Consider the following 11,157-nt stretch of genomic DNA (forward strand, 5'->3'; position numbering starts at 1 on the left):
AAAAAAAAATAAAACTTTGCATTCACTGGAAGCAACTTCCCACTATGAGATTGCCTCCATTGTGAGATGGATTCTAAAATCATGAGGTGTTAAATAACAAAAGTGAGATTCTTTAGTCCTCTGGTCTGTAAGCCTTGCCTCAGCTCATCTGTGCAAGCTACTCTGAAGTACAGAAACTTATTTTTTCTTTTAAATGAAACTGAGAATCTTACGTAATTGAATGACTCTAGCATCAAATATTGTGATACAATCTCAATTTGAGAGACTTGCAATTGCAGATGTCTTAGGGCTAAAACCTATCATTTCCCCGAGTCTGGACTGATTGTGTGGAATTACTGTGGGCTTTCCTCAGTACAGCAGATGTTGGAGGCTCAAGGGAATCAGTTCCAGGTCCCTGATTCTCCTTCCCACCCGTGCCCTGTTCTATATCAAATAGTCCATTATCTTGCTGCTGGCAAGGAAAATGCCCCATGCTCACGCATGATGCTCACCTTATACTCAGAGAAGACACAAGCAGAAGTGCAAGGGCCACATTTCCCTGAAGATGCTCACCCCAGCCTTCCTTGCATTGTAGAAATTTGCTGGGGTCAACCTGCAAGCAAAATCAGATGTTTGCTCCTCCCCAGCCCCATGTGGCACAGACACACTGGAATCACAGGCAACAGCCCACCCGAGATGGCAGCAGGGGCTGAGAGACCACCAAGTTACCCTAGATGGATGGCAAAACTGAGGAGAACTCCAGATTCATAGAACTATGAAACCTCTGGGGCCCAGTGCAAGGATAATTGTCTACTTTAGGTCTTTGAGTGCAATTAACAGCACTAATGGTTATGGGAACAGATTCCAAGAAAGCACTATTTAAAACTCAGAACTGGAGGGTTTGGGATAATGCTAAAGCCAAGCAGATAGCATTTATAAAAGAAGAAAACAAAACTGTGATTACACCAGTGCCATGCTCACCTGGTATTATAAATTATGTGGAAGTTATACCAGGACACACAATACTGAGAAGGAACAATCTGGATTTTTTTTTTGCAAATGCTGTCGGTGGTTGATATCCAGACATTGGTCATTAGATCTAGTTTTATTGCAGCCATAAAAGAAGTGAGTCAACAGCTTAGTCACATCAGGCAGGATATGCTTCAAGCACAGCCTGAATGAAAGAATGAAGTTAAACACTGAGAAATACAAGGTAATTAGAAAAAGAACCTGATAGTTTATTCCTTAAACCAGCACGAGGTAACGCGCAGGACAGTCTTCAAGCCAGACTGCACCTGTGAGGCAGCAGGGTATGGATTTAAAGGAAATAAGCTGGGCTTATCAGCATGTACATCAGGACAGCAGTTTATTAGCTATCACTACAGGTCTTCTGGCTTTCAAGTGTATCAGGTATCTTCATCTTGTAAAAGAAATGCAAAGAAAGATATGAAATCTGGTTCTTGTCCTATATCTGCTGCCTGTTGACTCTATTTGTGCAGATGATATAACCCCTGAAGGCAGGTTCTGTTAGTGTGAAGGTTGAAGAATAAATAAGAGAAACAGGGCAGCAGGCTCTGGGAACTTCAACATGGCACAGAGGTCAGGGGTGACCTTTCAAGAGTGATTCAGAAGAGTCTGGTAGATAGACCTCAGACCATTATTTATTTATTTTAACCGAGTAGTAGCTAAGCACTGTGCCTGCAGGAAGAGAAGAGAAAGATACAGTGAATGGGACAGGAAGAGAGGAAGGCAGGAAGCTTCTGCAGGTAAGTCAAAATTATCATGTCACTGCAGGACTAGAAATAAATCTTTCCCAGACAGCATGGCAGTATTCTGCTCTAGGCTTGACTCCAGGAGGCTGGAAAGTTGGAGTGAGTTTTTCAGTGTCATTTTATTTCAACGTGAGTACAAGACAAAAACTCAACATTGAAGTTTAGTGACACTATATTCTCAAGGGAAACATGAAATATATATAAACATGGTCACATGTGCCTTCTATCTGATGGGTAGGACTAGCATTTTCTATTGCAATAGAAATATAGAATGGGATTGGGATTTTGTAAGTAACACTCTGGGATGAGAGCAGGGGACTCTGGATCTGCTCCTGAACCCCTGGAGGCCATCAAAAGGCCATCAACGTTTCTGTAAGCAGTTAACAAGGTCTTTGCACAGCTGGTTTGCAGTATGTGCAAAAAAGGACATTAATTTCTCCTTTGGGATCCACAGATGCAAAGGATCTGTGAGGAGGGATCAATATGGGTAAAAGTGGATATGCCCCCAGAGGACAGTGAATGAAATGGGTTTTGTTTGTAAGAGACAAGGTACATGGATAAAACCACCAAACCAGCTAAATTCTACACTTACCAACACCTCCTGGTCTGCTTGGCTGCTGGTTTGGTGATTCACTGTCAGTCTGATGCTGGAATGGCTTGGTGGGAACCAGAAGAGCTGCGTGGGTACAAAATCTCTTCAAAGAAGGGTCCAGTCAGTGCTGCTGTGCTGGGAACTGCAATGGGTGAGGCAGGGAAACAATAACCTATGGGAGGAACCTTCCCCCAAACACACACACAGCCAAAACTTCCCCCAAACACACACACAACCAAAACTTCCCCTAAACACACACAACAGCCAGAACTTCCCCTAAACACACACACAGCCAAAACTTCCCCCAAACACACACACAGCCAAAACTTCCCCTAAACACACACACAGCCAAAACTTCCCCTAAACACACACACAGCCAGAACTTCCCCTAAACACACACACGGCCAAAAGCTTCTAGCAGAGGGGAAGCCTCCTCAGACTGCCAGCACAGATAATTTTGGGCACACAGGCAGGCACCCCTGCAGGCTGGGCTCAGGGCTGTGGGACACAGCACCACCTTCCCCAAGGGCTGCTCTGCCCCGGGTTTGTGCCAGTGGGACTCACACACCACCAGTGCTCCACCTCCACCTTGCTGTCAAAGCATCTTCCACCCAAGGAAATATCCTTCCTATGGACTGGGAGGTGAGGGCAGCTGCTGCAGCTCTTCTGCTTTATTCTGCTCTGTCCTCAGTGTGCAATTACCCAAAACACAGAGTCACAAGACACAATTTACAATCCCAGCAGCTTTTTTGGCATCCCACTGTATTGGCTTACAGATAGAATTGGTAGTAGGATGAAGCAGATAGAGACAGCACTCTAATTACAGATTTACATTAAGAGAAAGGTTTAAAAGCTAATAGGACATTATTAGAATAATGATCCCTCGATGTTCTACCAGCTGAACATCTGCCATTACTAATTAAAAAAAAATTAAAGTCAACCTGTTCAACGAGAAATCAATATTTACAGAAACTAGATACCACCCTAATGTTAGACATGGTGCTAACCTACAAGTTCCTTCCCACATGCCACACCAAATCAGGCATCTCAAAAACCACACTGGTTATAAATCATAGCCTGTGAAAAAACCACCTTTGTAAAACTGACTCAGAAATTTGACTTATGTACAGCCTGTATCTTTCATTAATCAGATGCCCAACGGTTTTAAATTATTGCCTCATAAAATGATAGGTTACCCACTTTCTCAGACTGGGGTGTCATTTTTCCAAAAGCAGGTTAGAAATTGCATTTCGAGTGGCAGATGAAAATAATCTTGCTGCCTCTGTCTCCTCGGTTTGCATCCCTGATTGCTATTGAACAGTGTCATTTTGTGAACAGAATCTGCATCAATCTCACTACATGGCAATGTAAGAGTCACTCCTGGAAGTGAAGGCATACAGTTACAGACAGAAAACAATTAGGCAGAAAAATTACAATAGCAAATAGCTTTGAAATCCATTAGCTACCTCAAACTGCAAAACAAGTGCTTATTTCATTGTGCAGCCATCACAAAACACTACAAATCTCTGAAAATGGGGAAGCACTCAGCTTCCAATATGTATTCTAAGATCTACCACCAATATCTTGCAAGAGAAGTTCGAAAATACATGGGCTCATACAAAAATTAAAAGATCATCCAACCTACAGCTGCAGGCAACTCCTTGCTAGCACAGCACCCCATCAAAGTCTGCCTGCACAGGAATTAACAAAATTAACATGGGGTCACTTGCATCAGCTGGCCCAGGACAATGGCTGGTACAAAGGAAAAAAAAAAGGAAAGGGTTGAAATCCTCCTATGATTTGCTTTTCCCTTCTCACATAAACTCAAATCTATTAAAAAATGTTAAAGCCAAGTCTGACTCTGGAATTTAATTTTGCCATTGATCTGACAAAGCCCTTGCATATCAACCATGAGGAGCATGTGCACGATGATCAACCTGAGGCCTCAGTCTGGAACTGTTGGCCACTGACAGCTTCCACAGGCAAAGATCAGTGGCCCCTTTGGAAAATGCTGTTCTGTTCTTGTCTGGAAGAAAAGCTCTGTGGTCAGTAAGTGCTCTCGTGTTCCCAGGCCAACAGCAGTGGGAGAGAAGAGTCAATGGCAGAGGAGTCTCTGCTTTTATGGCAGTGCCCAAGTTGGACTTCAGGGGCCAATAGCAAGCACTGCATGACCCTGCATTTCTGATTCCATAGGCTGTGTTATTGGAGACTTCTGTGTTTGCAGTGTGGGAGCAATAAAGAGCAAAGGCAAGAAATAAAGAGCCTCCGGGTGCTGACATAAAATTAAATCCTGACTTCTCTTTCAAGTTCAAGGTAGGAAAATCACAGCTGTATGTCTTTGTCAAAAGTGTGCCCAAGCACTAATATCATCAAGGACAGAAACTTTTACCATGTAATCTTGCCACACACTGTATATCATCCAGAGCCTTTGTGGACTTGGATGTAAAATAAACTACTAACCCTCTTTAAAACATTCCAGCAAACAGGATTTGGCCCCATTTTAGTAACTTTAGATTACCGATGCCTGATCCACAGGGAGGCCAAAACTCCCTTCAGGGCAATATCTGATTAGAGGAGAAACAGTTGTTGGCCTCTAGGAAAATGCAAATAATTTTTTGTTCAAATCCACAGGGATTTTTGCAAGGCCTGCTGAGCCAATTTAAACAGGGGAAAATATCTGAGAACCCTGCAATAGTATTCTCTGCAGTTTTCTAAAACCCAAATCCTGCTCATCCCACTCGGTGAAGAAATCTTACTGAAGTTAATGGAAGCAGTCCCCACCTGGAAGCCAGGAGCTGCACAGAGAATTGCTCCACAGTCTCAGCTGAGCTGAGCCACATCAGGTTGTTTCCAGTTACATCCCTCTCCCTACTCATACTGACAAATTCATTTTTTTCCTTTTGTTTTCCTCCCCTTTTTTCCCCTTCCTTTCTTCAGTGATGGGTTCCAACATTTTTTCCCTCCCGCCATAAACAGAGGCAGGTGAGCTGCAGAATAAACATAAAGATATCAGAGCACTGCACCTGCCTGTAAAATGACATTAATTTAATCAAAACCATTTCTAGCCTCAGGGCTCAGGCACACAACTGGTCTTGCTGCTCTTCCCCTGGGCAACTGCTGGTGGTGCCTCTAGTGTAGGCTTGGACACATGTTTGACATCAGCAGCAAGCACTGAGCTGAGCTGTAGGGGAATTGTATTATTTGATTTCTGATTATGTAGAGCTTCCTTCCTTTGGTGCTCACATTGACCTCCTGGATTACAGTAAAGCTGTGGCTAACCTGAGACAGATTCTGCTTCTGCCTCACTTATGCCAAAGTAAATCAAGAGAAACAATGGAACAGTTGGTGGAACTACACGAGAGTAAGACTGGATAAAAAGCTCATTAACATTTTTAATGGCACTACTTTTTGATTAAACAGTTACTCTTTTTTACCTAGAACAATAACAATAACAAAAATTCAACCCTGAAGGAGGAGAATATGTGTCCACTGACAAATTACTCTTGCTGAAAATTCAAAATAGGATTTTTTTAATATCAAGGAAATAAAACTAAACTACTTGTGGCTTTTATAACCACTTAAAGCATCCACCTGCAGTAATTTTTGCTGTATCTGCTACATGTGGTACCTAAAAATACCCACAATACCTAGAAAGTGAGAAAAAACTCAGTCTTTTCTTCTGATCATTTTATAATAGTTACATCTAATTCAAAGCATATCAGACAAGAAAAGCAGAGTTCATGGAAGCCAGAACCTTTAATCTTCTTAATTAATAGGGGAATAGCATGTGAAAGCTTTATGTAAAATGAGAAAGTAATCTTATTCTGCTCAGGCTGGCTGCTCATTTGGTGGACGGGCAGAAGTTAACAAGGGGCCTTGCAATCTATTTAATTGGCCACAAAACCAGAGTCTGCATCAGCTCCTTTTCCATGGAGCCTCACTCCCTTGTGCCTCCTGTTCCTTCCGACAGAAACGGAGGCGATGCTGCAGGAGCTTCCTTCATTCCCAGCAGAGCTGGCTGCACTCAGCCGGCGGGCGCTGCCCAGAGCGCTCAGCACCCGTGCAGCTGCAGCAGTGCAGGGCTTGCAGGGGCTGCAGGGGTGCTGCTGTGTGTGCCCGTGGCAGGCACGGCCATGCCAGAGCCACCCCCTGACAAGGCACCCTCTATAGAGTGAGAACCCTGTGCTTGGTCTGGGGTCTCGTGTGGTGGAAAAGTCTCTCCTCCAACCCGTGCTTCCAAAGAAAAACTCCACAGCCTCTTGTTGTTTGGTCTCAAGGCAGTTCATTGCGAGTTATCTAAAGGATTGTCTTCTTGAGCTTCAGCTGTATGATCAGCAGCCCAGGCAGAGGCACACACACACCCTGACATCCTCTCTGTCTGCTGTCCTCTTCTTCTCTCCCCCTGCCCAGGGCTGCTGCTATCTTTTATAAGATATATTACGTATTACATGTTTACAGTTTTTCCCCAATACCTACTACCTATATTACAAAGTGCTTTTCTACTCTAAACCAATCCAAAAGTGCCAGCATCACCAAGAACATGGAGGCAAAGAACAAGAAGGAGGAAGAACAGGATCAGCCCACTTTCCTCCATCTTAGAACTTCTGACCCCCATGTACAAAGTAAAACCCCCCTGTACAGGTGCTAAAACCCCTCTGTACAATACCAAAAAAAATTTCCCCTCTGTTTTGTAACTACTTTTACTATACTATCTAACCCTTTGTGACTGCTTGCTCCAACTTCAAAGTTGGTAACTCATTCCATGGCTCAAACTCAAAATCACAGCTGTTTCCAGCTGCCTGCCAGGGTCTAAAATGCTCCTGACCAAGGCCTGGAACCTCTAAAAATGTCTGAGAGACATTTTGAGTTCCAGCACTGTAGGAGCCGTGTCACCAGCCAGTGACGCCCGTGCCACCAGGAGCCCCTCCAGCCCCATGAACAGGAGCATTGATGCAGCTCCAGTAACATAAAAGCACCAACGAGTAAATATGGGGAGGATTATGTATTTTCTTAAAGAAAAGCTCCAAATCCAAATTATGTAGCTTATTCTGAGACGTGCAGGGAGGATTTAACCACACCAGCCAAAGGTGGCATTTGCACAGGAAACCCTAAACTGCAGAACAGAGTACTTAACTCTGTGACTTGATCCTGAAATGAGGCCTAATGAGGTTTAGCATGGCAAATAGTAATGCATTGAAATGTTGTAATAATACATTAGTTTTTTTTAATAATTAGTAAAAATTATTAGTACAATGATTTTTAAAATAAGAGATAATCTAAACTGTTTTCACCCTCCTTTGTGGTATTCACAGGCTGGAGTTGATTTCTGCTCAGTAATGGGGTAAGGAAGTGTCACCTCCATTTGTCAGCATTCCACTGTGAGGTCTGTGCATGCCACACCATTTCTGCAGTTAAACCACTTGGAATTTCCAGCCCAAACAAACTTGAACATTTAAGTACTTTCTAATACAACTTTTTAAAATCACAGTAGAGGAAATGCAGAGTCTGTGACATGAATTTCATGTGCTTTCTTTTCACCTTGGGTTGAGGATAAACTAGCCTCCACCTTCAGAAATATGTGTCAAATAGTTGCAGTTTAATCCTAATTTTTTTGTGTCTAAATCCAGCAAAGGATTTAAGCATATGCTTATGCTAAAGATATGAACTAGCCCAGTAATTCCATAGTTAAACATCAGAAAATTACATCATACAAGCTTCTGGTGGATCCTTTTCACTTTCTTGTCTTCCAGAAAGAGTTTGACTTCTATTGTCTGTAACAAATTCATTTTATCTGAAACACCACCTATATGCTGACTATTGCAAAAAGAGCACTAATTTGTCATAACTACTGCAAGCTGGACAGGTCAAGTGAGTTTATCTCAGTGCACATTTCTATCAGATGTTTTCAATGTAACCTGAAAATGTACAATGGAAAATCAGATGTATCATCGACCAATTAAACAAAAACAGAACACAGTTTGTTTTGTAACTCTTCTTTAAAACAACAGATGTTAGGTTAAATCTCATGTTCAGGCATTTATCACATCTGCTTTCTGTTCCCTTGGAAAATGTATTCACAATAGAGTTCAAATTAATTACAATGAGATTTGTCAGTTGAAACCCAAAAGGGAGTTCAGGGAAAAAACATTTAATTCTAGAAGGACATAACTGGTATATAAAAGCTTTAAACTTTTTTTCAGTAGGCTCACAAAGGCAAAGCTCCACTGCAGTGTTTGAGACCTGTTGTAACCTTCATGGTGTCTCCAAGGAGATAGGAGGCCAGAAGAAGAAGAGATGAAGTCCACAGGCTGTGGAGCCTGAGGGTGCAGGCTATGAACCTGCAGCACAAGCTACATGATGTACCCACAGCTTTCCCTGGCAACAAGAAACACTTCTGGCCTGAAAAATTAATAAATCTTCACTATTCTCTCATAAAACTGGAGCCTGCCAATGCATAGGCACTGAGGAGGCTCTTGTAAAGAACTTACATAATCACCTTTTTTACTTTAATGGCTTTTATGAGAGCACAGAAAGGTCTCCCTCACCTTCCAAGTTTGGAGAGACCTGTAGAATGCTATTGATAACTTCTTTAAGTCCTTTAACTCAAAAGGAGTAGAATTTGACTCAATTATCCTGCATCCTAACAGTATGGAAAAATAAAAATATAGCTTTTAAGAAAAGGGTTTCATTGCAGCAAAATTACATACATCTAATAAGGTATAATCTAAGACTTGTCATTCCTATAGGTATCATTTTCTCTGTAGCAGCTCTGAGTTTAAGTCCTGTAAGGTAAGAGCCTTGATCAGGCCCTAAAACAGTTCTCTTACCAATGTCCCTGGCCTCTTGTAACTGTTAACACACATATTTTTGGCCAAACGACACCTCTTCCTTTGAGAGACACCTCTACCCTCACACAGCCTCTCCCAATCCTTTTACACACTCCACCATTGCCTTTCCAGTTTCAGCTTTGCTACCTTTCAGGCACTACTCACACCAGTGTGCTGCAACAACTCAAGATTTGGCATTTGTCTCCTGAAGTCGCCGGTACTTTGTTCCACAGCCCGAGGGACTGTGTGTGACTAACTTGTCACTCCACCCTCCTGCCCCCAGGATCACTGTCTAGCTGCTTAGAAGGCTCATTTCCTCAGAAAGAAAAAAAAAAAAAAAAGAATGCTAACCAAGTTCAAGTGCCTCTGGAATTTTAAAGCGAACTACATCCACAATGTTATTGTTATGTAGCATTGTAGCATGTCATGATAAGAATAAACTACTCTTAAGAAAAGAATAAATATCATTCACTGTCTAAGCATGTGGCTGTTTAGGAGATGAACTTCAGGAACTGTTCTCCTCAAGGCTTCAGAGGCATCTGTTAATTCAGCAGCAGAGTGACCTCCTCACTGTGGCCCTGATGTTACACATAAATGTCATTCCTTTAGAAAACAGCAAGAAGCTTAAAAATAAATACCTATAAGTAGAAGCAAGCATTGTGGTTAGTTTTGAATTGGCTTTATTGACGTTTCTGTCTGGGGTTCTGTTACTGCACAATTCAGAAAGCAGAACAACCAGATTCATTTCATTTAGGCCAAAAGTGGTTTGAAGTTGTTTGAAGGACAAAAACCCCTCCAAATACTATTTACACACAGAACACAAGAGCAATCTTCACCTTTACTTTGGGCCCTTAATTCTGATATATTACAAAGTATTTCATTAATTTTACTTCAGTGAAGCAAAAGAAAATCAGATGTGGAAACCCAGTTCATCCTGCTTTGGGAGCTCTCTTGGTGCAGCAAGGCAGAAAAGTTCTTCAAGAAGCTTCAGTGAAGTCAACTGAGATGTGAGGAGCAGATTTACTTTCTGTGGCCTCTCTCTCCATTTGCAGGGCAGGAGAGAGGGAACCATAAGTGAATGTGAACAAATTTCCCAGTTTTCCTCCTCTTACGACATAGCAACATGTCACAGGCATCAGAGCCTCCTGTGAGGCCCTACTGAGAGCTCCAGATGGGAAGAGAGGAGAAGATTCTTACTACAATCAGCTCTCCTCAGCACATGAGCAGCTACCTGGACGGTGCCCTTGAGACAATTCTAGCTCTGAGGAAACATATGCTTCTATTATAGAAATAGCCCTCTCCAGGGAAGCCCTATTGCTCAGGATGTTCAAAACTAGGCCAGACTTAAAAGTGGCAGCAGCACAACAGAAAATAGATGGCAGAGGTTCTTCCTTTGCCTCCAGCTTCTTGTGGCATTTCACTGTTGTTAACTGGAAAGTTGAGAAACTCATAGCCTGCAAACTGGATGTGGCACTTTTCAACCATCACTTGGTCCACTGCCATCCCCTTCTTTTGTGTTTTGTTTTGCTGATGAGCTTCACTTAGCTTCGAAACAGTGAGTCACCCTTCCAGCCCTCCTGATACTCCCCCCAAGAAAAGGCTCCAGGAAAAATCACTTCTCTTTCAGGAGGCAATAAAAGATCTCTTTCCTCCTCAGGTCTGTTGCAGAAACAGGAGAAGAACTTAAAAGAAAAAAAAGAAAAAAGGTTCTATAGCTGGGAGGAAAACCAGACAAAGCTGAATTCACAGGACTTTATACTATATAATCACCCCCACATACACTGCTTTATACACTTCTGCTGGTTATTTGAATGAATGCTTTAGAAAATAGTCTTTTCAAAAGGAATCTTACTGACTTTCTGAGCAAAGTACTCAAGTCCTCAAAAAACCAGAGCCTTACTTCTTCCTGGTTGTGTTTCCAAACAGAAGCTAAACTCCTTTTCAAACAAGACCATAGAAAAATCCAAAGGTGCGGAAGCCCTTCCTT

General features: G+C 42.3%; 1 long non-coding RNA gene across 3 annotated transcripts in view; it reads right to left on the reverse strand.

Annotated features, from left to right (window-relative positions):
• Positions 1-11,157, reverse strand: part of LOC146766075 (uncharacterized) — a 49,647-nt gene that overhangs the window by 23,958 nt on the left and 14,532 nt on the right. The window contains exons 2-4 of one of the 3 annotated variants that reach the window (XR_014958528.1): positions 2,344-2,485; positions 961-1,153; positions 492-592 (exon numbers count right to left, since the gene is read on the reverse strand). This is a non-coding gene — a long non-coding RNA (uncharacterized LOC146766075). Of the gene's footprint in view, positions 1-491; positions 1,154-2,343; positions 2,486-11,157 lie in introns of all 3 variants that reach the window. The other 2 variants (XR_014958527.1, XR_014958526.1) reach the window with 2 other exon arrangements.

This window comes from Lonchura striata, chromosome 14, assembly GCF_050655825.1.
Source record: "Lonchura striata isolate lonStrDom1 chromosome 14, ASM5065582v1, whole genome shotgun sequence".
Taxonomy (NCBI): domain Eukaryota; kingdom Metazoa; phylum Chordata; class Aves; order Passeriformes; family Estrildidae; genus Lonchura; species Lonchura striata.